The 23,605-nt window shown below is 40.4% G+C and overlaps 1 protein-coding gene across 3 annotated transcripts in view; it reads right to left on the minus strand.

The window, feature by feature from the left end:
- Nucleotides 1-23,605, minus strand: part of sash1a (SAM and SH3 domain containing 1a) — a 170,271-nt gene that overhangs the window by 67,114 nt on the left and 79,552 nt on the right. The window contains exon 1 of one of the 3 annotated variants that reach the window (XM_085371923.1): nt 6,540-6,707. The exons of the other annotated variants lie outside the window; for them this stretch is intronic. The gene's annotated coding sequence lies outside the window, so the exon portion shown is untranslated. Of the gene's footprint in view, nt 1-6,539; nt 6,708-23,605 lie in introns of those variants that run through there. 3 annotated transcript variants of the gene reach the window in all.

Raw genomic sequence — 23,605 nt, forward strand, 5'->3', positions numbered from 1 at the left:
AGCTGTGTTCACATGCTAGATGTCACCGCAGTGATGCAGCTGGTGTGTTTAAAAGCAGGAGGACGTAATGGGTTTAAATATCCGATAACAATATGTGTACGCCAACAACAGCCCACAACATAGGCATAGATGATGAGGTTACTACCACTAAAAAGGCAATGGGATGCGTGCAGGTCTCAAAATAAGGTTCATCAGTATAACTACTAGGTTTACTTACAGGAAATGCTTTCATTATTATTTAAATTACAGCACACAAAACGGATCTTTTCAAAACACTCTCACAAATGCATGGAAAATCTGCATTGCATACACTAAATAATGCTCTCTGGTATTTATTTTACACATTAGTACTACCGAAATTCACTAAAATTTAGCAAGAGTCATCAAGCATGGATTGGATAGACATGCAAAGAATGTTTGCTGCACATGTAAAAAAAAAGAGTTACATTTGAGTTGGAATATTTTTCTTGTTACCAACTTTAAATAAACATAAAATCACGAAAAAAAAGGTTGCCAAGTAGAAAGTCTCGTGCAATTTTTGATATTTTGCAGTGAATCACAGATAAATGGAAAGAACATTTATCAGTTTCACACATTAATCTCTCGAAGAAGAATGCGGTGATGAGCACAAGAGAAAGACTGATTTTCTCAAAGAAAACTGCTCTCTTCAATAACTCAACATTTCCAAAGCTTACTCCCAGCCTTTTTGAAGTGTTTTTATACCGTACAGTGAGAGAACTAATACGCTGTCACTGTTTAAACCACATTAGCAATATGACCAATGCCACTTACAAATTTTAAGCAGTAAAAAAAATGGAGTACTGATATATTGGCCAATATATTTCTGATAGACGAACCCATTTATACACATGCTCTGTCACAGATATACTATGAAGGCTAAAGCCTGTGATCATTGTTTACCAGTTTTCCTGCAATACATTTCACAAACTAGTTAGCATCAAGACATCCTTTGGCTCGCTCTGATACATACTCTGCTGCATGTGCTAACAGTGCTAAGAGTATTGTAAACAATAGAGTCTGAGTGAAACTATGTAATGAGACCGTTTCAAGTAATGCAGTTTAGTTGTGACCAAACAAAATATGTTCATACAGTTTATTATATGAAGACATATCTGCTAATAATATTTTCCAGCTTGTATATTAGTCTGGCTTTACAGTGTTAGGATGTATAAAGCATATAAACATGGACGTGACTCATTTTAAGCCAGTTCATCATATTTTAACTATCAGTTCAATTGCTGATTAATTGCTTCCCGAGATAAAATTCTCACTTTTGGGAAGCTGGGGGGGAGAGACTGCATGCTTCTTACTGCACTATAAGACTTTAAAACTAACTGACACAAAAGGAGTCGGTAAAAGGAAAAACAAAACATTTTAGAGAAAAAAAAATATTGTCAAAGGAATGGCTTTTCCCCACTAGGCAGTAACAGTTAATTTGCCTATTCCTCTTCTATGTACTCTCAGCATTGGCTTTGGGAGTAGGGCTTTCTTGTGTGCATGTCAGAGCTCTTTGCCATGTTGGATGCTGGTGATTTGTGATGCCTGTGAAGGATCAGAAGGAGGGGCTTCGGGGGGTCGGCAAAGCTGTAGTGTGAGAAAGTTCTGAAGGCGAACACTGGCTGCAGCTGATATGAGTCTCCCGGGACTTCCCCTCTGCTGAGGTCATTCCTCGCACTCCAACACTCGTACATCACTGCTGACATCACCACTGATCCTTGCCAAACCGTTGCCACAGGCAACACAAACAGGAAAAAGCATGTGTGTGTGTGAACGCTTGTTGTTAAATAAGACCATTAAACTCCAATGGTGTACTGAGTGACGAATGATGTGTTATACACAATCGTGCAAAAAAGCCTATCATCCATAAAAAAAATAAAAAAAAACATTTAATATATTTCAATATTAGCTCTGATCCAAATGCCTGCAGCTGTTCTGCGTGTTTATTATAGGTGAAATCTGTATTAAATACACATTATGAAAATAGCTGTGCAATTCTTTTCAAGAAAAGACTGTGCTTTTCATTAAAACATGATGTTAACATGTGTTTAATGTGTCTCTGCATGTTTGCCTTTGTGTTGGTACATCTATGTGTGTGAGTGTGCGTGTATGCCTGCCGCCTTTCCTGCACCCCCTGCTGTGCCAGTCAATGCTTAGACTCTTGGGAAGTGAGGCGGCAGTGCCAGCAGTAATCAGAACTCTTTGTATCCACACACAGGGGCGAGCTATAATCAGGGAATGTTCTTTAAACAATAATAGCTGTAATCCTCTCATCTCAATATGATGTGTAACCTGCTCAAAACTTGGATTTTTGCAGGCGATTTATACCTGGCCTCCACCTTGTTTCAAAATAGATTTAATGAGCTTTCAAAGCCAGCTTTCATAATAATTGCTGAACCATAGAATTACAGCAGCCAGAGCTACAGAAGAAAAAATGACAGGGTGGAAGAATAGCGATAATCTTCAGGGATAAGCTCAGCAATGCACAGCCCTTTGAAGAATACCTACAGAGAATCAAGCGTGCAGGACCCTCTGAGTATATGCAACTACCACGTGTATGCATACCCACAAATTCTTTTGATAGTAATATATACTATAGATGTATTCAATGTGACAACTAATAAAACTGATGGTCGATGCAGTGACTTCTGATTCCTTCACTCATTATATGCCTAAAACAAAGACTTCAGTGTTGGTTATTAGCAAAATTTTAATTAAATTTGCCAGGACTCATTCAGACAGAAGCATGCGTGCACACACACACGTGCACAAACACACACAGATATCTTGTTCCAGATGAAAGACGAAACTGGCACAAAAAAAAAAAAAAAAAAAAAAAAAAGATACGACTGATTGAATTTTTGGAAAAAATACAAATGGGGGGAAAAGAATCTACCTGCAAATCTTCTGCTTCACAGACTGTAGAATAAACTATTGTGGCAAAGCTGCAAGCACACCAAAAAGCAATTAGGCTGTAAAATGAAGAGATTTTTTAGCAGATTGCAGATTACTTGCAACGATAAAGACATTTGGTTTGCTACATAAATGCCCGGTCAGTCTACACAGAGTATTAGCATCATTCGTATACCTTCTGAAAAACAATTAAGGTGAAAAACAGAGTTTAGTTTAAATTCTATTACCTCTCTTGCACGCAGCATAATTATTATTGCTAAGCATAATATTAAACATACATACATGTGTCACTTTGAACATATTTGCCTTTATTATAAGACTGTCACAAGTACTAGTCAGGGAGCAGATTACTTTGGACATCAGCCGTGAAGCTCTGTGTGCAGCCATTGGTCTGTCATTAGACCCTGCCACAGTTGTATTCATGGGAAGAAAAACAAAGACTGCGTGAAATCCAAAAAATAAATTCAGGAATGTCTAACAAGGGATTGAGTGCCTCTCTGCAAGCAGCTGCAGCAAAGAATGCCTAAAGTCACAAAGTTCATCCATATTGTTTGTAAACTGGAAAATTTACTAAAATTATTTATAATTATTTAACTGTAGACATAAAACACTACAACACAGTACCACAACATGCAAGTAGTAATGTGTGCACTTTACACATGTGCGCACACATGTATATAGCAAACATATCCTCCTCTACTAATAAGAGATTTGCCAAAGTGAAGTTACTCTGGCAAATCTCTCATTTAAGGCCACAGAAAGTGTGATGTATTGCACATGAGCCGAGATAAGAGCAGAACCAAACTCGAGTTCTACTCTTATTTGATGGTTGCCATGTAGCCTACTTTCGCCCATCCACCCGTCCGAATATCTGAAGACCTACTGATATGCTCAACCAGATTTGGCTGGTTTGAATAAAACACAAAGAATGCAAATAACCTTTATGTTCGCTTCCAGTACTTTGGTTTCTCCTTGTATTTATCCACACTGACTTTATCATTATCCATTTAGTCCCTTTTTGTCAGTTTCTTTGACATCAGTCAGTTTTTTTGGTCTTGTTCCATAAATATGAGAAAGATCGTTGTACACGATGCACTGACACCACTGCTGAATGAATGTTATTACACAGACCAAAACAAATCAGGGCTTTTTAACGCAGCTCAACACATGTCACTTTTCTCCTGGCTGATTGTTGGTTGGCACACAGACAGTGCGATGTAGTGTCACTTGTGCCAAGTGACACTACATCATTGGCTGTAGCCCTCAGTCCGCTTAGTGACATCATGATGTAAAACATACACACTTGGTCGACATCCACTACCACAGTATAAGAACTATACGGATTACAAAGCCAAAACAGGGCCACTTTTCCAGTCCATCACTGTTATGCTGTATATGTTTTATATATCAAAACATGCTTACTATGAAAAGCAAAAACTCATACACCCTAAAATTATAGTATTCACAGTGATGTCAAGTCACAAAGAGAAGCTATTCACACTGTAAACCCATTCAGCAGTGACCTCAGTCTTACTCATGCCACCTGCACTGTAACATCATCCCTCTTGCCTATATTTCGCACAATGATGCAGGCTTGACTAAAGGCCATAAGTAATATGAAAAGTAGCGATACGGGCAGACGCAGACCAGCTGCACTGACAGAGGGAGATGGCTGAATTACACATGCACATATGGCAGAAACTGCATAGTCAAACAATTCCTGGGAGGCTGTGGAGGAAATAACTGCTCGTGTTTTATCAATGTCCCCAATCTTTACCTCCCCCAATCGTGTGTGCTGCACAGAATCCGCTAAAGCAGATGTAAGGGGGACGTTTACCCCTTTAAATCATCGTGCATTCACGCAGCCTCGCCTGTTGCCTAATATTAATAATCAGCATACACCTGTTGCCATGGCACATGGCTCTGCCCTGGTATGGATAAACAGGCGAAGGTTGACCAGCTTTGGCAGAACATTGCAACAGTTGGCCTGCACGGCTTCTTCTGGCAGATAGATATATATATATATATATATATATATATATATATATATATATATATATATATTTTTTTTTTTTTTTTACTTCCAATTTCAATCCAGGAAACGGATTTAATTTCAAGTATAGCTTAGCAATGGGCTAATGAGCTGGAAGGCAGTAGAGTAAAGAGACCGAGAGGGAAAAGGACTTGCTTCGACAGCTAAAGCCTTGTGCAAAATTTCCTATTAAAAACTTGACACATGGTAAGGCCAAAGCCCTCCAACAAGCACCGGCACCAGTTTTTCTCTGAGCCTAAATAGTGACGCCGCATGAGTGTCACTTCAATCGGCTTAACGCTGGCTTCACAGTCCTTTAAATGTGTATTGCATGTGTTTAAATGTGTGTACATTTGCCCATGTTCATTTACTGTATTTGCACGCATGTGAACTTAAGTCCTGCGTGTGAAGGACTGTGTGTGTGTGTGTGTGTGTGTGTGTGTGTGTGTGTGTGTGTGTGTGTTTGTTTACGCACATGCAGTGTTTGCGCTTCCTCCCATACATCAGACAATCACAATAACATTGTGAAGTTTGCTCTTCCTGCATGGAGGGAACTTTGGCTCAAATACACTCCCCTTCCTCCAATTTCTAACCTTCTCTTTCCCTCCCCCCCCCCAATCCATGCCTTTTTCCTCCCTCCATCCGCTCCCTTGTTCCTTGTCAGCTGGTGGGGAGATCCAGATGTGAAGGGAGACTGGGACAGGAAAAGCAAAGGGAGAGAGGGAAGGAGAGGGAGATAGAAATCCACATCCCCCGGTGACAGACTTCATTGTCCAAGACCTTTTTGGACAAGGCCTTTACAGACACATACACACAAACAATTATGCACACCAAACAATGAAGTCCCTCTAGACGACAAGGCCCGATTGAGTGTTTGTGTATTTCTCCTCCGTATGTATGTGTGTGTGTTTGTGTGTGCACATCTGATGACAAAGCAATCAATGAACAACATCTTGCTGGAGATTTGCTGTAGATATTTAGCTGAGTTATTTACTGGGGGGTCTTGGCCAGGCATGAAGCTATTGTTCTCGTTTAGTGGGGAGAGAGAAGGAAATCAATACAGACCTGAGAGAGCGAAGCAAACAGTGAGTAACAGCTGTATGCCAGCATCCCCCCCCCCTATGTTTTGCTCCCTCCATCTTTGTTAAATTCTCACATTTACACCATCAGGTAGGGCCAGGGGCTGATAATTACATTTAAATGACATATACACGTGCATCTGTACAGAATTCCTTAAGAAACTATACACAATGGCAAACACATGCACACAACACACTTCTACACACCACGGAGCCATATGAAATAAGTTAATAGAGTGAGTCAGCAAAAGAAACAAGAGCCGAGCTAAAAGGGCTCTCACTACCAGAGCATGTCTTTCACCAACTTACTCAATGAAAAAAAACTAATGAATTATGTTCTTTACATGGCATGCCAAACTGATTGTCTTATTTAAAAATCTTCCACTGAAGATATCCCTCAGAAAAACTTGTTATGCTACTGAAAACCTTTTGACAGGCACCACAAATGAATGAGACAAGAATATTCCTCTCTAAAAAATTAAAATGTCAGTACTCACCGCGAGGCTGTCGCTGAGTATTTTCCTCCCACTCTTTCTGCCGAGCTAACACCGACTAACTCTTTAAGAACGGGAGCAACAAGTAGTGTACAGTGGAGAACAATGCATGTCTGCCAGAGCGCAGCAAAGCGTAAGCAGAGTGGAGACACACAGAGGTCCAGTCATCGGGCTGCTGCTCACATGGGACGTGGAGAGGAGGGGAAAAGAGGAAGGGTTAGCTATAGAATAGTCAAGAGTATAACTCGAGTTTGGCAGGGGGAGGGATCTCATCCTTCACTCCGCATGTCTTGCCCTTTTCCTCTCCTCTATCCAAAAATGTTTCAACATGTCTCAAATTTCTTCTCCTTCTCAAAAGTGGAGTTTTTTTCTGGCCTTCCTCTTTCTCCGTACACTCCCCTTTTCTTTCGCCATCTCTTGTCTCTTTGTTCTTACTGTCTTTTCATTGCACACACACAGACACACACTCACACACACGCGAGGGTCTCTTTGTTTTCTGTTATTCGGTTATGAACAGCCCTCCTGTAAAACTGTTTTGCTGTAAAAGTCAACAATGTCAAGCTCCACCTAGACACACAAGCAGCGCAAACATGCTAAAATAAAACACAGACACATGGGGGATCTTTACTAATGTAATATACATGTACATGTACAAAGTGAACCAGCTAACCGGTTGTCTGTTATGGTCATATATGCAATCACAGAAACAGAACAGAAAATTACAGGGCGACTTTAGATCCCTCTCTTTCTCTCTCTCTGATGTCACTCGTTTTTTTCCTGCCTTTTCACTGAAAGGCCCCAATTCACAAGTGGCCCAGATACCGCACTGTACTGGGGAAAGGAAGAAAAGTAAAAAGGGAGTCAGAGAAAAGAGTAACTTGATACAGTTAAAGCAACAATTATTTGAATGAGTCACTCAGCATTGAGGTTTGGGGTGTTTTTTCTTCTTTTTCTATGCTAATTTGTGAGAGGGAAAACGAGACCAAAGAGACAGATGGGGAGGAAGGGAAAAAAAACAATCTTCCCATTTTGGAAAACTTTACCTCCTGAGGACTCCTTGAGGTCATGGGAGAGGAGGAAGGAGAAACTGAGGGGATGACAGATAGTAACAGTGAGGAATGGAATGGCGGGGCAGACATAGGCTTGGATAGGTACCAGAGAAATGTCCTACATCCACTCGCCAGGAGATGGCTCACCAAAGTCAGTGTTGCTGACACAACCAAATAGCATAGGGTACGCCACTCTTTCAGACGCGAGGGTGATGGTGAGCAGACAATGACATGCTGGCAAATCAGAAACAGTGCACATTATTTAAGCAACTGAAGCTCAAAACACTGTGAAGCCATATCTAGAGGTGATGTGTAGCTGCTAAAAACTTGTAACTACAAAGGAGGAAGTCTATTTGGTCAGCTTGCATTTTCATCTGCGTTTCCAAAGCTGGTAAAGATGGGCTGGAGAGCCTGAGGCGAGATGTATAGCTCAACTGTAAAGACAAGCTGTGCAGCAACTCATTGCAACTCCTGCTACATGTAGATGTTTGAAGTGTAGCAGTGCAGCTTTGTCTCAACGCAATAAATGCATCAGGATCTCCTGTGTAAACCATTTCAGCTGACCTGCATCCTGTTTAGACCTGCCATCACAACGTTTAGAGAAGCAAACAAAGTGCAAGGGGTCATGTAAATGCGCAGCGAAGGACTTGCAAAAAAAAAAAGGAAGAAGAAGAAAAGAAGAAAAATAAATAAATCACACAAGTGAATCTCAGGGATGTGCAGAGACCAGGGAACATAAACAGGCTGTCTTTAGGAGTGTATACACATACAGATGAAGGCAGACTGAGAAAATGTGGTCAACATTCTTTGTTCAAGTGGTTAGACAGCACATTTCCTGCAGATGAAGTTAAATATTTTTCATGTTTTTTAGCCGCTAGACGAGGCAGTTCCCGATGTTGCGTATTACACCTTCAGTTCAGATCAGTCAGTTATAACAAAAGCAGCACAAAGCTCCAGCCTTTAATACAGCCCATAAAACCTTCTAATGCATGAACAAGAGGCAATGATTTGTATTCTTTTAATTTCAGCTAGCAAGCTAGATACAAACCCAATGAGCATGGCCACTGCAATTGAAAAATTAAAAACAAAACAAAACCCCAAAACAGTTCAAAGGGGCATGCTGTAAAATAGCCACGCATACTCGAAAGAAGCTGCACAAGCAGGTACAGGTACATCAAAGGCATTCCACTGTTGCTTAACTGGCTTTGACTGCATGAAGTTGCAGGTCACTGTAGTTATGACAAACAGATATACTTTGATGACCTAAAGAGCAGTCCTTTCTAGTGTCTAGTGTTTATGAAGTATAGCTTTTGATCAGGATTTATTAAGGCTGACTGTTTAATTTATGTAGCCCAAAGCAAATAAAGCTGCTCTCTTGTCACAAGGGGTCACCACATCCAATAGCACTGCATTTCTGATTTGGTAGATTTTTTTTTAACAAGAATAGATTTGTCTCTCCTCCCAGGGAACTTTTGTTTGTCAGGTGAATGTGTAATCCACTACATTATGGCCTAATATATACATTTTTTTCGAAATCTTGGAAAAAACCCAATATATTTTCATATTACAATTACTTGATCTGTTTATTGTTTGATTGTAAAGGTTTCATTTGCTGCTTCTTGCTGGACTCTACTCTGTCTTATACAGGGCAACACAGGAAAAAAAAACCCTCATTGAAACCCTCACAATCAATTAGTAGAATGTAAATGGGCCATTCAATTACTTTAAGCACTATCCTTGTTCCTCCTGAGGCAAACAATCAAACAGCAGACACAAATTAACTCTGAACAAGAGAATTTGTCTAAAATCCGATCCCCCGCTAGCAATAGATAGGCAGCATCAGAGCATGGGTGTATCCTGTGCCCAAAACAATTTGTGACATGCCCAATTTTAATTGTTCTACCTTGGTTTGTTCATGTTGATTAAAAGGTTAGAAATAGGTTAGCTGTGGTGCAAAACATCTAAAATCTACAGGGGGAAAAAAGTGTTTCACATGCATGTTTTTGCAAGTCCCAGTTTGAAAATTAACAAAATATTTGCACTTCCAGCAGAGACTGTTTCTGAATACTGATTATGGTAACCAGAGATAACTAGACAGTGTACATTAACACATCGATGCCCACAGAGACAAGGCTCTCTTCACCAGCCAAGACTGGGTAATGAGTCTGAATACACACACGCGTGCGGGGACAAACACACAAAGAAATAAAGAGAGAGACGGCTTGAGACAGAGGGAGCTTCCAGAGCTTTTCACAGACAAAATAGGAGAGAATTTCACAAAATCTCAGGCCAAATGCCTGTGCGCATGCACACCTGCAGGGTTTTTTTTTTTTAAACGTATCAAAGGTTTTTTTGACAGCTCAACCCCATGCCTGACAAAATTCAAAAGCATTCATGAATTTTAAACAAGTGGTGGTTAAGGAATTTAGGAGCAACATCACGTTTAAAGCAATTTATATGCAAATGTGTGACGAGTGGCAGTGCACAGGACTGCAGAGGAATTAGCACTTGCTCATTGACTTAACTTGACCTGCTACACTAATATGGACTCCCATTAATGAAGTACCAGCATCAACCACCACAAAGACACATGAGAGATGTATATGAACAGTGTTTAGACAACACTCCACACCACTGTTTTCCATGCATTTCTTTTTCTTGATCTCCTTGACCCCACAGGAAGGGCAGTGGTTTTGTTGCCACTAGATGGCAGTAAAGTTCTTGTCTTATCCCCCCCACACACACAACCACACACACACACAACCACACAGATACTAGTAGGCATGCCAGAATGGGGAGTGAACGTGATGAAAGACCACAGCAGAAAGCAGACAACCAGACTCAACCGCAGAGCACGTAGGATTGAGGGTAGGAGACAAAAAGTCCAAGGCTTTTCTCTCACACAGCACCACTGACATGTAAAAGTTTACAGCTCCAAAGACAGAGCTGGCATGACTGCAAAAACATGGCTCTTTCTGTCCATCAGTCCAGGTAGATTAGACTATTTTTTCAGGGTTTTTTTTTTTTTGAGTGACACCAGCATGCCTGGCTGTAAAATTAAACGAACAACCATTCTGTATCGCATATTACTATCAGTGCTGCAGGCTATGTGGGGGTTGTTGTGTTTTGATGAAGAGAGACAGACAAGCTGGAAGAAGCAGAACTCCATTAGTTTTAGCCTCGAGGATTTTGAAGTCACAGTCCCTGGACCCACCACGTCAAGCTGCATGATTTTATTTATTTATTTTTTTAATAGGGTTACCTTCTGTAGTCTTCTTACTGACCTGCAGTGAGACATGCTTGTGGATCTTTTTTTTTTTGTTTGTGTGGAGTTTGAAGATTTCTTGAATGAGGGGTGGATTGTTTATTTTACACCCACTCAGGTGCTGTGAATTCTCTGCACTAGAGAAAGTCAGAAGAAGGCCAATGTCATTACGATTGAAGTTTTCGCAGTTATCAGCGGTGGACCAACCAAGATTGAGTCAAATTGCAGCTACGATGACTAATTATGGACATTTTCTCATACTTGCACTGCAACCCTCATTTTTTTTCCCAGACTGTCTTACTTACTCATACAGCTTTTTATTGATCTGTTGGTTAACTGATCGGTCTACCACTACAGACACCTTTGAACTGACTGCCAGGAAATTTCAGACAGATACGCATCGTTGTGAATTCACACCATGTTGGTGTTTCCTTGGCATTCACTCGTCCCAGATTTACTATAAAAGTCTGAGCAACTCTTAAATGGATTTTCTTTTCTTATTTTTTTTTTAAGATGATTTTTTTGGCCTTCTAGCCTTTATTGGGTAGACACATTGTAGATAGATGGGAAAGTGATGACAGAAAGGGGAAGACAAAGGGCCACAGGTCAGACTCAAACCCAGGCCTACTGCTCTCTAGGCAATATTTAATAGATTTTAAAGAATTTCGTGTCTTGGTGATAAGGACTTTTTCATGTAACCCCCCCCTCCAGTCAAAATGTAACCACATTTAAATACCTGTCTTCAAATAAAATTTGTGTTTTAGCATGTTAACACACCAAATAAAGACCATGAACATCACTATAATCTCTCACTTGTGCATACTTCATAGTGTAAACCTTTATTGTTTATCCTCTCCCTCCCCTTTCCTTCGGTCTCACTCACCTTACGGCTCAAATCACGGGTTTAGGACCATACCGTTCAGTCCAGAGTAGCAGAGATCTAGGAAGAGAGCTGATGATTGCCTGTGATTACAGTCTGGCCATCTCCTCTGGGCTCATCTGGCCAGGCCTAGCTAGGGTAACACTCTCCACACTCGAGTCATTAACTGGAGAGAGCCGGAGCGAGAAAAAGCTCAACAGGGAGGCGCTGACACGTTTCCTTCACCTTGACATTGCCTTGAGGTTATAGCACTCATTTCGTAGAAAAGTACAGTTCTGGGAGGTGAGATTCATAAGAATGAAAAGGGTTTCCGATACATAAAAGCTCTCTCTGTGTGAGTGTTTTATTCCCTCTGATCTTGCTGTTCAGCGTGCTCTGAACTGTTGGAATGTGTGTTGACAAAATGTGTTTGAAAGTAAATGTGTGAGAGAAAACAGCGAGAAAGAACAGTATAGATGGTAAAGCCCACCAGGGAGAATTTGCAATTTGGGATACTGTAATGGGAAAAATTGGACTCAACAGAGAATCTATGTGGACGTGCAATTGTTGATAGCTGCACGTGAATGAGCATATTCAGTCTAATGTGAATATGGGCAGCAGACACACACAAATACACACAAACTAGCCTTAACTTGATCTTATCTGTTGTCTTTCTGATCAGTCAGTTTTACAAACCATATGTCTTCTCACATTACCCACTACAGAGCACTAGCTACCTGCCAGTTGATCATTAAAATGAAACATTACATTTTTGCAAAAAGCTAAGCACATTAACTCAGCTGAGGTTTCTCTACAAACTGGAAACGTAAAGAGGGTTTTCCTTCCTGGGGAAATATGCATACGTGTTCTAAAACACGGGCAGTAAATCCATGTAGAGTAAGGGTTGTGAGTCTACTGCTAACTGACAGTTTTTTTCACTACATGTCAGTCAAAATACTGTGGAATGATTGACAGCCGCCTGTGGCTCTTGTAATGTGTCTGCTGAATTAACCTCGCGCTGCCCTCAGAGGTGCAGGTGATCCTTCCCCTCTCCCCGTCTCTTTCTGGTCTTGACGTGAGCTTCACCTCAGCTCTCTGGGGATTGAAGGCCATCCGGCCGTGTGTAATTAAAAGCGCATAAAGACAGATCAAGCTCTCCGCTGCTCTTTCTATTCAAGGCCTTGCCTCCAGGCTGAATCTGCTCATGTCCTGCTCGGTCAGGCTCCAGGGAACTCATTTATTAACGTGTTTAAAACTTTTATTTTGAGGAAAATGATGAATAAAATCTCATCCACAGGCTTCAGCCATGGAGAGAATTTAGTTTAGAGGTTGATAAATGGTGGGGAAAAATAAATTGAATGGAGGCAAAGCGCTACAATTCTATCCTTTACAGAAAAGTAATGACTGTCAAGCTATTTGATGACCGATTAGTAAAAATTTACACTTTGGGTATGAAGGACACTTGCATTTGAAAAAGTATGATATTATATTAACATACAGGGTGTATGAAAAAGAATAATCCTATTTTTAAGGGCTTTAATTCCCCAGCCACTCACCAGTCCCATGTACTGTTAAATAGGGGATTCGCAAGTTTCACGTGGTTGCCGGTAGGCAGCACAACAGCAGCAGTGGCTGCAGTGGCTCCAAACAGGCTCAGAATTATATGGGGCATGTTTGAAAATCATATAAGCATAATCCACGTGTCATGAAGGGGACACGTTGTAAGTTTTGCTATGTTAAACTTTATATTCAGCTAAGCATTTCAAAATTTACCGTAAGCTTCTATATCTATGCCTTTTGAAAAGGGATCATTCTTTATTTTACGCACTGTGTATCACACAGGCACGTGGGTGTGGTGGTTAGCACTACTGCTTCACAACAAATAGGTGCTGGGTTTGAATCTGCTGGCTGGAGCTTGCATGTTCTCTCTGGTTACTTCCACTTCCTCCCACAGTACAAAGATAAGCATGTTAAGTTCTCCTAAGATCTCCTCGTGATACTTGGCAACCCGTCAGTGGCGTACCCCGCCTCTTGCCCTTTGACAGCTGGGATGGGCTCCAGCCCAACCTCAACCCTGTTTGTTGAGCTTACAGTCACTGGTGTTACATAATAAAGTTGGATTCTCCATGTTGAACTCGGGTCAGTGGTCTTTCCCTCTTTTTCTTTTTCACCATCACATTTAACTCTTGCGTTTGTGTAGGCTTCACAAAATTCAGCCTGTCAGCACACACTTGTCTCACCATTTTTGTGGTGATTCAAACAACAAAGATGCACGAGACATACAAGTGTTTTCGTGTTTGTTTGTTTTTTACAACTCTGTCAACAATGCCGTTGGAAAGCATCTTAATTATCTTACTTGACATGGTGACAACTTACATTCCCTAATTTGGGTGGGTGTGTAAAACAATATTGCTTTTTGAGTTATTCTCTGGGGTTTCCAACAATTTTTTTTCCCAAACAAAGCATTCTGATTAATGTAAGAAGCTTTCACTTATTTAATACAGTAGCCAAATCTATCAAAGATGGGATGCATAGATGCATCTTGGCACGCTGCACGAGTCCCTTTGCCAGTCGCCGAATCCGCTTTAATCGCTGCTCGCCTCAGTTTCAAACGAGTAATTCAGTTTCTCTTCATGAGAACAGCGGGGGCATGCTGTTTTATCGGCTGAAGATGATTCATACCAGAACAATAAGATGAGAGTTCAAAAATTCAATTCTCACCTCCTCTGACTAGCGGCCCTTCTTGTCACAAATCTGATTATTTACACCCACGGTGAGCAAGGCTCAGCGACGTCAAAGTGATCACCCCTTCTCAGCAGCTACTGGAGGAAACGAGGGAAAAGCCGACAGCCAAAATTCTCCGGAGTTAATGCACAGAAGAAAGAGGCAAGAGGTAAAGCGCAGTTCATCTTAGAATGAGTGCTGACTTGGGTTTCAAAATTCCTGTGTTGGCAGTGGTATCCACGAACCATCTATACTCCTGAGGCTTTTCCACCGGGGGGAGGTTCGCAGAGAGAAGAAACAGTGTATTAAATAACCAGAGGTAGACCACAGTTAATGATGTGTTGTATATTTTGCAGACACTGTGATTGTACTTTGGTAAAGTCTTGTATCTGGAAGGTATGGTGGTTTAAACTGTAGTGGAACATGGAGATGATGGTTCATGGGGTCTATTCTGGGGAGACTGACATTTTGTTTTCTTTCAATGGGCTGTAACACGACTGATGGATAACACTACTAGGAAATGATTCCAAAGGTTCCTGGAAAAGTAGAGGTTTCTCCGTTTTGTATGGTTTGGGGTTATAAGATAAATGATAGTTATCCTGCAGCAATTTATACGACTGTGGGTATAGTCTGTCCTTTTTTTTTTTTTCATCCTTGAATTCAGTAATTCAGTCGGGATAGCCTGTTCGTAAACAACGTTTTCTCAAAGGAGCCTTCAGGAGATAAATAAGATTTTACAAATGGCTGTTTATTTCATGAGCTGCTAACGGTTTCGCATTTTTCAAAACCAAATCGAAGGACATCAACCCGATGATGTGCAATCGATGCATATTTATGAGAGTAATGCGATAGCCATTTAAAATAATCAATATTTCCTACCTTGCTGATAACCAAGGCTGCTTATTTATGGAAGCCCAGCCATGCCCTTCAGGCTCTATTGGAAGGTTTGTGTCCCTATAAATCACAGCACATGCACAGACCTGTGTATATGAACCTCTACACACCTATACACACAAAGACTGTCTGTGATGGCCCTACTGGGTCAGAGACCCCATTACTGCGACAGGTTCCAATCTTGTCCAATTCTAGCCAGCGTGGGCCCACAGATAGAGCCTTGGCAAGGGGTTACACTCACAAAACACTGGCATTAACATTTGCAGGTCTCCAGAGGAAAGATGGGGGGAAGAAATGGGGAGAAGTTTGAGATTTATGAGTGTGAATAGAGCGTGCTTAAATTGTGTGAAATTACAGTCATAGAGTGTGCTGGTGAGAATTGTTGAGTATCACCATTATTTACCCACACCTACAACCCCCACAAAGAATGAGATAGGGGTGCAGGCTTCTGCACTCGTTCTAAGGTGAGCTTATGGCTTTCATGACAAAATTAGGTCTCCGGAGGGAATGGACAGCATTAGTTATTGCACAAGACAGGCTGTATGTCCAAATTGTGCGATTTTAAAGGTTTGTGCGCTGTATCTGATGGACAGTTGATCAATTCTCCAGCTTTATTATTTTGGCTAACGTTACAGTAATCCCTTTCTAACCTTTACGGTATGAGGACTTAACGTTAACACACACACACACACACACACCTCGGGTCATGGAAAGCCGCAGATCCTTCCTGTCAGAAACCCTTTGTGTGAAACATGGACACCCAGCCTGAGCTCTTCCCCTTTCTCGCTCCATCTCAGTTCCCTTTGGCTGCGTTTAATTACAGATAGAGGGATAATAGAACAGCGGAGGGCCAACCTGCCAGTAGAGGGGAAATAAGGGCAACCAGAGGTGGCCACACCAGCCAGCACAATGTTGGGATTAAGAATCACCCCTTTCTGGGAATGCCCAACGTGGGCATAGACCCCCTACCCTTCCATTAAAGCCTGTCAAAAAAAGATTGATTACCGTGTCTTTATACAAGAAAGAACCAAGCTCGAGGCCCACAAGCTGTGCACAACGCCTGAGCTGGTGATAGCTTACTGACAGGGTGAACGTGGGATTCTGTCAGGGACTAGACCCTCGGATGACATTATTCAAAGAGAATGAATGAAATAACAGGTAAGGGGTAGAGATGATTATTAGGCAATGTTAATACCATGCCGTATAATGTCAGTGTGGTCTTTTCCCTTGGTTTCTCAAGGTTAATTGATGAGAATAGATTTTAGTGCTGGGGGTTTGTAGTGTTTGTTGGCAGGATGTTTTGTAACTAGCCCTGAAGCAAATCAGTGTCCCAGAAATTCCATTTAATAAAGATTAGCTTGCTTTCTTACAGACCTCATTCTCCTCCTTAATTAAAAGATGGAGATAAAAAATTGGTGGGCTCCAAGTATCAGAAAATATCCTCAGGACTTCTTACACAAAACACAGCTCAGCGCCCACATGAAAGGCTGGGACTAATGCATATTTAATGCCAATGGGAAACAGCTTAGATCAGTTCCTTTACTGAGAGCACTGGGAAAACTGAAAATACTCCTACTGTAACCCTCTCTTCCTTAGGCTGTGTGAATGAGCGCAGCACAACGAGTACACACACACACACACACACACACACACAAAAAAAATTGTGCTGGCTTCAGTAGGTTTATTCTACTTCATTAAAGAATGAAATGGGATATTGAGTGCAACAATAACAGTGACTTTAATATTTATAAAATAAAGCCAAAGGATATATCTCCCAATTTTACTTATTAACATGAAATTTACCTAAGACTGCTGTTATGGATTGACAGTACGTCTCTGCAAAATGTGTACAATCTTATCAGGTCTAATGATTCTGTTTACGATCAGCAAAAGTTACCTGGGTGCCCAGAATAAAATTACAAATAACAAAACATTGGGCTTTTTTGCAGGGTATATTACTTTCCCAATCAGATACTTAGTCTGAAAATACTTTAAAGGCCCATGAAAAAAAAAATGTTACCACCTAAACTAGAATAATCCTTTTACCATAGGATTGTTTCAAGTTCTTCTCAACCGCACTGTACTTTGTACTGAAACTGCACCAGAGGCCCACGGCATTCTGGTCACACAGGAAGCCTTCAGCCAGGAAGGAAAGAGCCATATTGAGTGAATCCAGGTGTTTCTTGATATCAAATATTCACTTAATAATCCAGCCATCAGATTATAGATTGTTATTTTATTTTATTTTATTTTTTAAACTGGACAAACTAATAGGGCTGTAGTCACATTAAAAAAAAGGTTTGTTTTTTTCCCCCCTAACAAACAGGCTACAAGAGGCAAATCAGGGTGAGTTACCCAAACTATTAGGAGATTCCTATGTCAAACCTATTTATTGTATACTGATACTGAACTTAGTTGATGGCCAAAAAGTTGATTATAAACTTAAGAAGTTTGCATTTTGTCATGGGAATAAATTATTCATACTGAATAATAATAATAATAATAATAATAATAATAATAATAATTATGAAAAAGGTCATGACCTAAAGATTTTTTTTAGTAGCCTAATCCTCTTCCTTAATGCTAAAATGCTCCAGCAGCTTTCATGTTTAAACTTTGGGGATTTTTGTCAACATATCAGAACTGGCATATTTTATTATGTTTGGTCTACTGATCATTTTATTTACTTATCATTTAAGTATTAAAATGATGGAGGACTGTGTGGGCTCAGAATCTGTTGTTGTTGTTCAGGTAAAAAAAAAAGTTGCAGAGTTTTAAGTGATAGTTCATTATGTTGATTATTTAGGCTTATGAGGCTAAAGGTGCACTCTAGTTAATCTAGAGATATTGCACCCTTCCATGATAAATCCACTGGCTGAAGAGAGAATACGATTTTAGCCGATCAAGATGTTCTTTGGTTGACTACAACCATACTAAGGCGCTGCATTTGTAAACCCACTGAAAGAGAAACACCTTCCTTCTTTTGCTGCCTGCTTTTCTCTGCCCAAAGCTGCTATGTTTTTTGGTTTTTCTATTTTTTGCTCAGTCTTTTCTCCGTCCCTTAAACTCTCGCACCGATGCCTTACAGACACGTTGCCATGGCAATTTTCACTGAAATATGAAGGCTGGGAATGTGAGAGTAAGATGAAAGGAGCTTAAATACATAATGCGTCTCTCTCTTTTGATTTGGCTTCAAACTAATGCATTCAGAGGGTGACAGCCGATCACGCTGATTTTGTATCACTAAGTCATGACAGGTTGAAAAGATAACATGGGGAAAACATCGATGCACAAGTCAGTCTCATATGAGCTTGGTTATACACGCTTCCACAAAGGAAGCATTCACCAAAATTCCTTGATTGAGTAAGATGAATCCTAGAGTTACAATTGTGGTGCATTAATAAGTAAACCAACTTTTCATTCAACTTACACATTCAAATTCTGCACTATTAATAAAAAAAAACATGTGCTGACAGGCTCACTGTGTAGACTCCACAGCCACATACATTATTTAAACCACACACAGGATACATTTCATTTATTAAATCAAAAAGAAAATCATGCTCTTCCTTCTTTGAACTTAGTTTAGTCTTTATGAGGTGGCAATCCTTATGAGTAAGCCACAGCTGTATGGTGTGCAAAGGAAGCAGATGGAAGCTTCTATACATATACAAGGTCATGGTGCACCAGCAGCAGAGCTCATCCAGCAGGTGGCTCTACTCTCTCCTGGGGCAGCTAGCAATAAAATACAGAAGAACATCTGGTGTTCCTGTGTGTGTGAGGAAATGACACAAAACACACCGATACGCACAGCTGTATTTTCTGGATCAGATTTCCACTCTGCCAGAGTGACTGTCTAGCGCCTTCCAGTCCCCTGAGCACCACCAACTTCATTTTACATGCATCAAGAGTCACAAGGGGAAAATGAATGCAATGAAAGTCTGCAAACTGCTGTACAAACAGCCTGTCCTTGATTTGATTAAGAGTGAGAAAAACAGAGCTCTGTGCTACAGTTTGGTGTCGGCATCCTTTGGCTTGTTGAACTTCATGGTGAATGCAAAACAGAGCTTGAGGACCCTTGGGGTGCTCCAAAGTACTGGAGAGCTCACATAAATGCATACTGCTCTTCAAGAAGGGCAGATGCACTTGACATTTTTTTTTAAACAAATATATTAAATGTATACAACAGTGAGTAAAAAGATATCCCAAAACCTTGTTCCATCTCTAAAAAAAGAAAGAGAGAAAAAAAAAAATTCTCGATCAAAGAGTCAAATAAGGAGGCTGATAGATCTTCCTACAACCAACCCAGAGCACAGATCAACTTGCCTTACATACAATACATTCACTAGAGGCATGGAGGATTATATTGAGACTCAATTCCCTCCTCCAATCCCACCAACTCCATGATAATTATGCAAAAATAGAAACTCGTTAACACAGTAAATATCATGACCTAATTTCACTGAGATTGGGATTTGGAATAATTGGAAGTGTGCATGTGAAACTATAAGGGCTGACACGTTAATGGGATTTACGCTTTACTGTAACAAAACCAATCTATGGGATACTACTCAATAAACCGCACCCTAATGCACACTCACAAAAAGGCCACCACTCTGGATTCATTCAAATTCTTTACAACCAGTTAACCAAGCGCTGCAACATCTGAAACAAGGGAAAATCAAAGCACATGTTTATTCAGATGTGTAATGTGTGGGCAACGTTTGCTGAAGGACTGCCTAAGAGTGACACATAAACACAATATGCATAGGCATGTTCGCAAGTGCGAACAGTGCATGTGTGTGCATGCACTTGCAGCCCTGTGACTGAAAGTGTGTGGGTTTGTGTGTGTAGTAATGAGAGTGTGGGCAGTAATGAGAGGTTTTGTGGAGCTGGTTCCACTGCAGAGCCATGCTGGGTACACTGTATTGATCTGCTCCACTGCTGGGTGGACTGGAGCTAGATAATGATGACTATCTGTGATTTTCCTTTCTTGCCCTCTGTGTCTCCGTCTCACTTTTCCGCCAGCTTGCATGTCTCTCTCTCTTTAAAAATACACCGGAATTGCATTTAATAGGCAAGCTGTTAGTCTTTAATGCAGCAATTCCTTCTATACCAGGCATTAGCCTACGTGCGAATGTACATGTGAGCGTTCTCGACAGAAAAGCCTGAAACACACTTTGAGAGACATTCAATAATGGGAATTTTGATAAATACTTGTCAATCTAACAACATCTCAGTGGACAGAACTGTATTTTTCAATTCCATTTGATTAAATATTGCCTTGTATTTGGTCCCCAGCAGCAGCACAGTTCCAGTAGCTCAGACAAAGTGCAGATTCAGAGCGTCAGTTCTCAAAGGCTTGCGCCTTCAAAAGCACCAGACAGCTTTTATGTCAGCATCAGCCAGCCTAGTCAAAGTCTTTTTCATGTCCCATAGGCAGCAAGCAATTTATGAAACAGCACAGCTATTTTTTTTAATGTTTCCCTTTCCTCTCAGCATTCATGAATGAGAAAGGGCTGTACTCATAAACATATTTAATTAAAACGGAATACATAGTAAGACAATGCAAGAAAAAAAGAGACTTATTTCAAAGAGGACAAAAAATCCCAAATTAAAGATCAAACTTAAAGCCAATTTTTCCAAAGAATCTGAAGCAGATTGTTAACTACAACCTCCAGCTAGCTGACTGGTGTTGTCTTTATTCAGTAAATCTCAGTAAATCACATTAAACACAGTACAGGTGCTGAACTTTGATGGTTCTTTGCTATGGTACAAAGAGATAGCGATCAAAGAAAGAAGAAACTGGGGCACACACGGAAAATAAAATCTTGACATGTTCAAGGATGAAAGCAATCACAGATCAAGGCCGTTGATGGTGACTAACCAATATATAGATTGATTGATTGATAACCCCCTGATCAATATGCTGATTCTGGGGGTGGGGGTGTCTAATTCCACATAAAAGGTGCCTTTAATCTTTTTGCTCTCTTTTGAAACTGCATTATCTAATCAAACACTGAGCCACGAATAACACAGACATCAGTTTGATGAGAAACCAGCACTGGCCATTTGTCATCCACATCTCAGGCCTGTTGACAACATGCTCAAACATCCTCCTCCTTCACCACATCACCACCCTGGACTGCTCTTCTAATGTGCCCATCATGTCTGTTTCATGGCTGGCTGGAGCCAAGATTAATTGCCGGTCTTCGGTGATGATTGGGCGAATAATGCGAATAATTGTTTGCTGGTAGCCAATAATTGGATGTTTCGCATGTCTGTCAAGTGATCGCTGAATGGTGTGAACATGCACAGAGTTTTGCCAATGAAGGGTTGATAGTGAAGTTGTGTGTCATTAATAACATGGCTGCTTTCAAAGGAGTGGCAGAGAATGGGATTTTAAGGGTAATGAGAAATGGATTTGGAAGAAGATACCAAAATGCCAAAGATAAAATGGTATTGATTAAATAAAATAAAGAGAAGTAAAAACCTGGTCTTGGACTTTCACTTTTAGATTTACCAAAAATGTAATATCTGCAGCAAACACCCTCCCATATGCTGCAGATGTTAAAGAACAAATATTAAAGAACACATTTTTCTCTTATTCATCTGTAGTGGTGTCTCCGGTAGGTTATCCATCTTTTTGTGTTAACTTTTAAGACACACCAAAATAATAACTGGAAAGAATCCAATTTTGCAGTGCTCAAGGACAGATGTGATGACCAGAGAGGAAAACAGTCCATGTCTCTACACTGACTTTGCTAGCAGACAGATTAGACAAAGACATTCTTTCAAAAATTTCAAAGACCTAAACAATGCTCCAAAGTTACCATCTTGTGTGATATAAAACCAGTAGCATTATAAAAAAGCTTTCAGCAGTAGGCCCTTGTGCTGCGCTACACAAAGTAAATACAGGGCCACTATATTGACATTAATATTGATACCAATACTTTTAACTTTATAAGGCAGCTTATGTAAGAGAGCTTATGTAGGCAGTGTGTCATTACTTATGGGATGAATCATCACTTTCCAGAGCACATTTTAATGACCTCTAAATCACTGTAATTTTTAGTTTCCACAATAATTAGTTAACACAACAAAACACACCTTTCAGCTTTCATGTGCTCTAAACTTGGGTATTTGGGGGGCAGAGTATTAATTGTGCCCGTCTCTGAAGGACCAACTTCTGCAGTTTAAATGTGCTATAGGGTATAAATAACAGACAAAAGAAGGTTCTGATATTTTTCATAGTGCATGTTTGAGTATTTTCTTTTCGGTTACAAAAGAATTCTTAATTTAACACAATTCAGTGGGCTACATACTGAGTTTACAGGACAGAAACTGTTCCAGTCACGCTAGTAGCAATCTGATACCAACAACAGCACTGGTATCGATATTTTGATCTATCCACATGGCTCTAATGTACAGCCAGTTTTGCAATTTTAGGGTAGCACGGTGGTTCCCTCACAGCAATAAGGTCCCAAGTTTGACTCCATCTGGTTGGGATCTTTCTGTGTGGCGTTTGCACAGCTTTGTACTTCCATTTTTGTAAAGCTACTTTTGACAACATCTAGCAAAAAGAAAAATTAGCGCTTTCCTTTGCTCCTCCAAAAATACTGATAAACTTCAACGTTGGAATAACGCTGGAGATTTTACTTTACATTTTCCATCTCTGATCAAAAGGAATCAAGTGGTGTCTTCAAGATAAGCTAATAAGTTTGTGAAATACATAATACTTAGTAAACCAACACCCCCCACCCTTTTGTGTCTGTGGATTATGGCTCAGTCACAGAGTAAAATTAGGACGGCAACCTTCTTGCATCCAGGAAAAGAGGGGAAAACAACAACAACAAAAACTCACCAAAAACAGTATTTGACTGGTGACTGCATTGAATTAATTTACTAAAAGACAGATTGCAAGTAGCTGCAACGACCAACTGAATAGTTGCAAGTACCTGCAGAAACCACTTTCAACGGCATGGTCATCTGATGGGGGACAACCAGTTTCCAATTCAGAGTGACCATACTCATTCGCCGACAGATCAGTTTGCAAATAACCTTCTAATTTATGAATTGCAGATTTATAAAACTGCATACATGTTGCAATCAATCGAAGCCAGTCTGCTTTGACGACTGCGACTTATCTGTGATGCATTTTCTTTGCAATTGCAAAACTCAACTCAAATGGTTTCCTACTGGTTGTATTCGGGTTATATTCCTATGTAAAAGCAAGGTTGCTGAGAGCCTGCGTACTTTTGCTTTCTTCACCATACTT

Source organism: Diplotaxodon limnothrissa, linkage group LG15, assembly GCF_057381915.1.
Source record: "Diplotaxodon limnothrissa isolate DT_005_m linkage group LG15, D_limnothrissa_male_GT1.1, whole genome shotgun sequence".
NCBI classification, from domain to species: Eukaryota; Metazoa; Chordata; class Actinopteri; order Cichliformes; family Cichlidae; genus Diplotaxodon; species Diplotaxodon limnothrissa.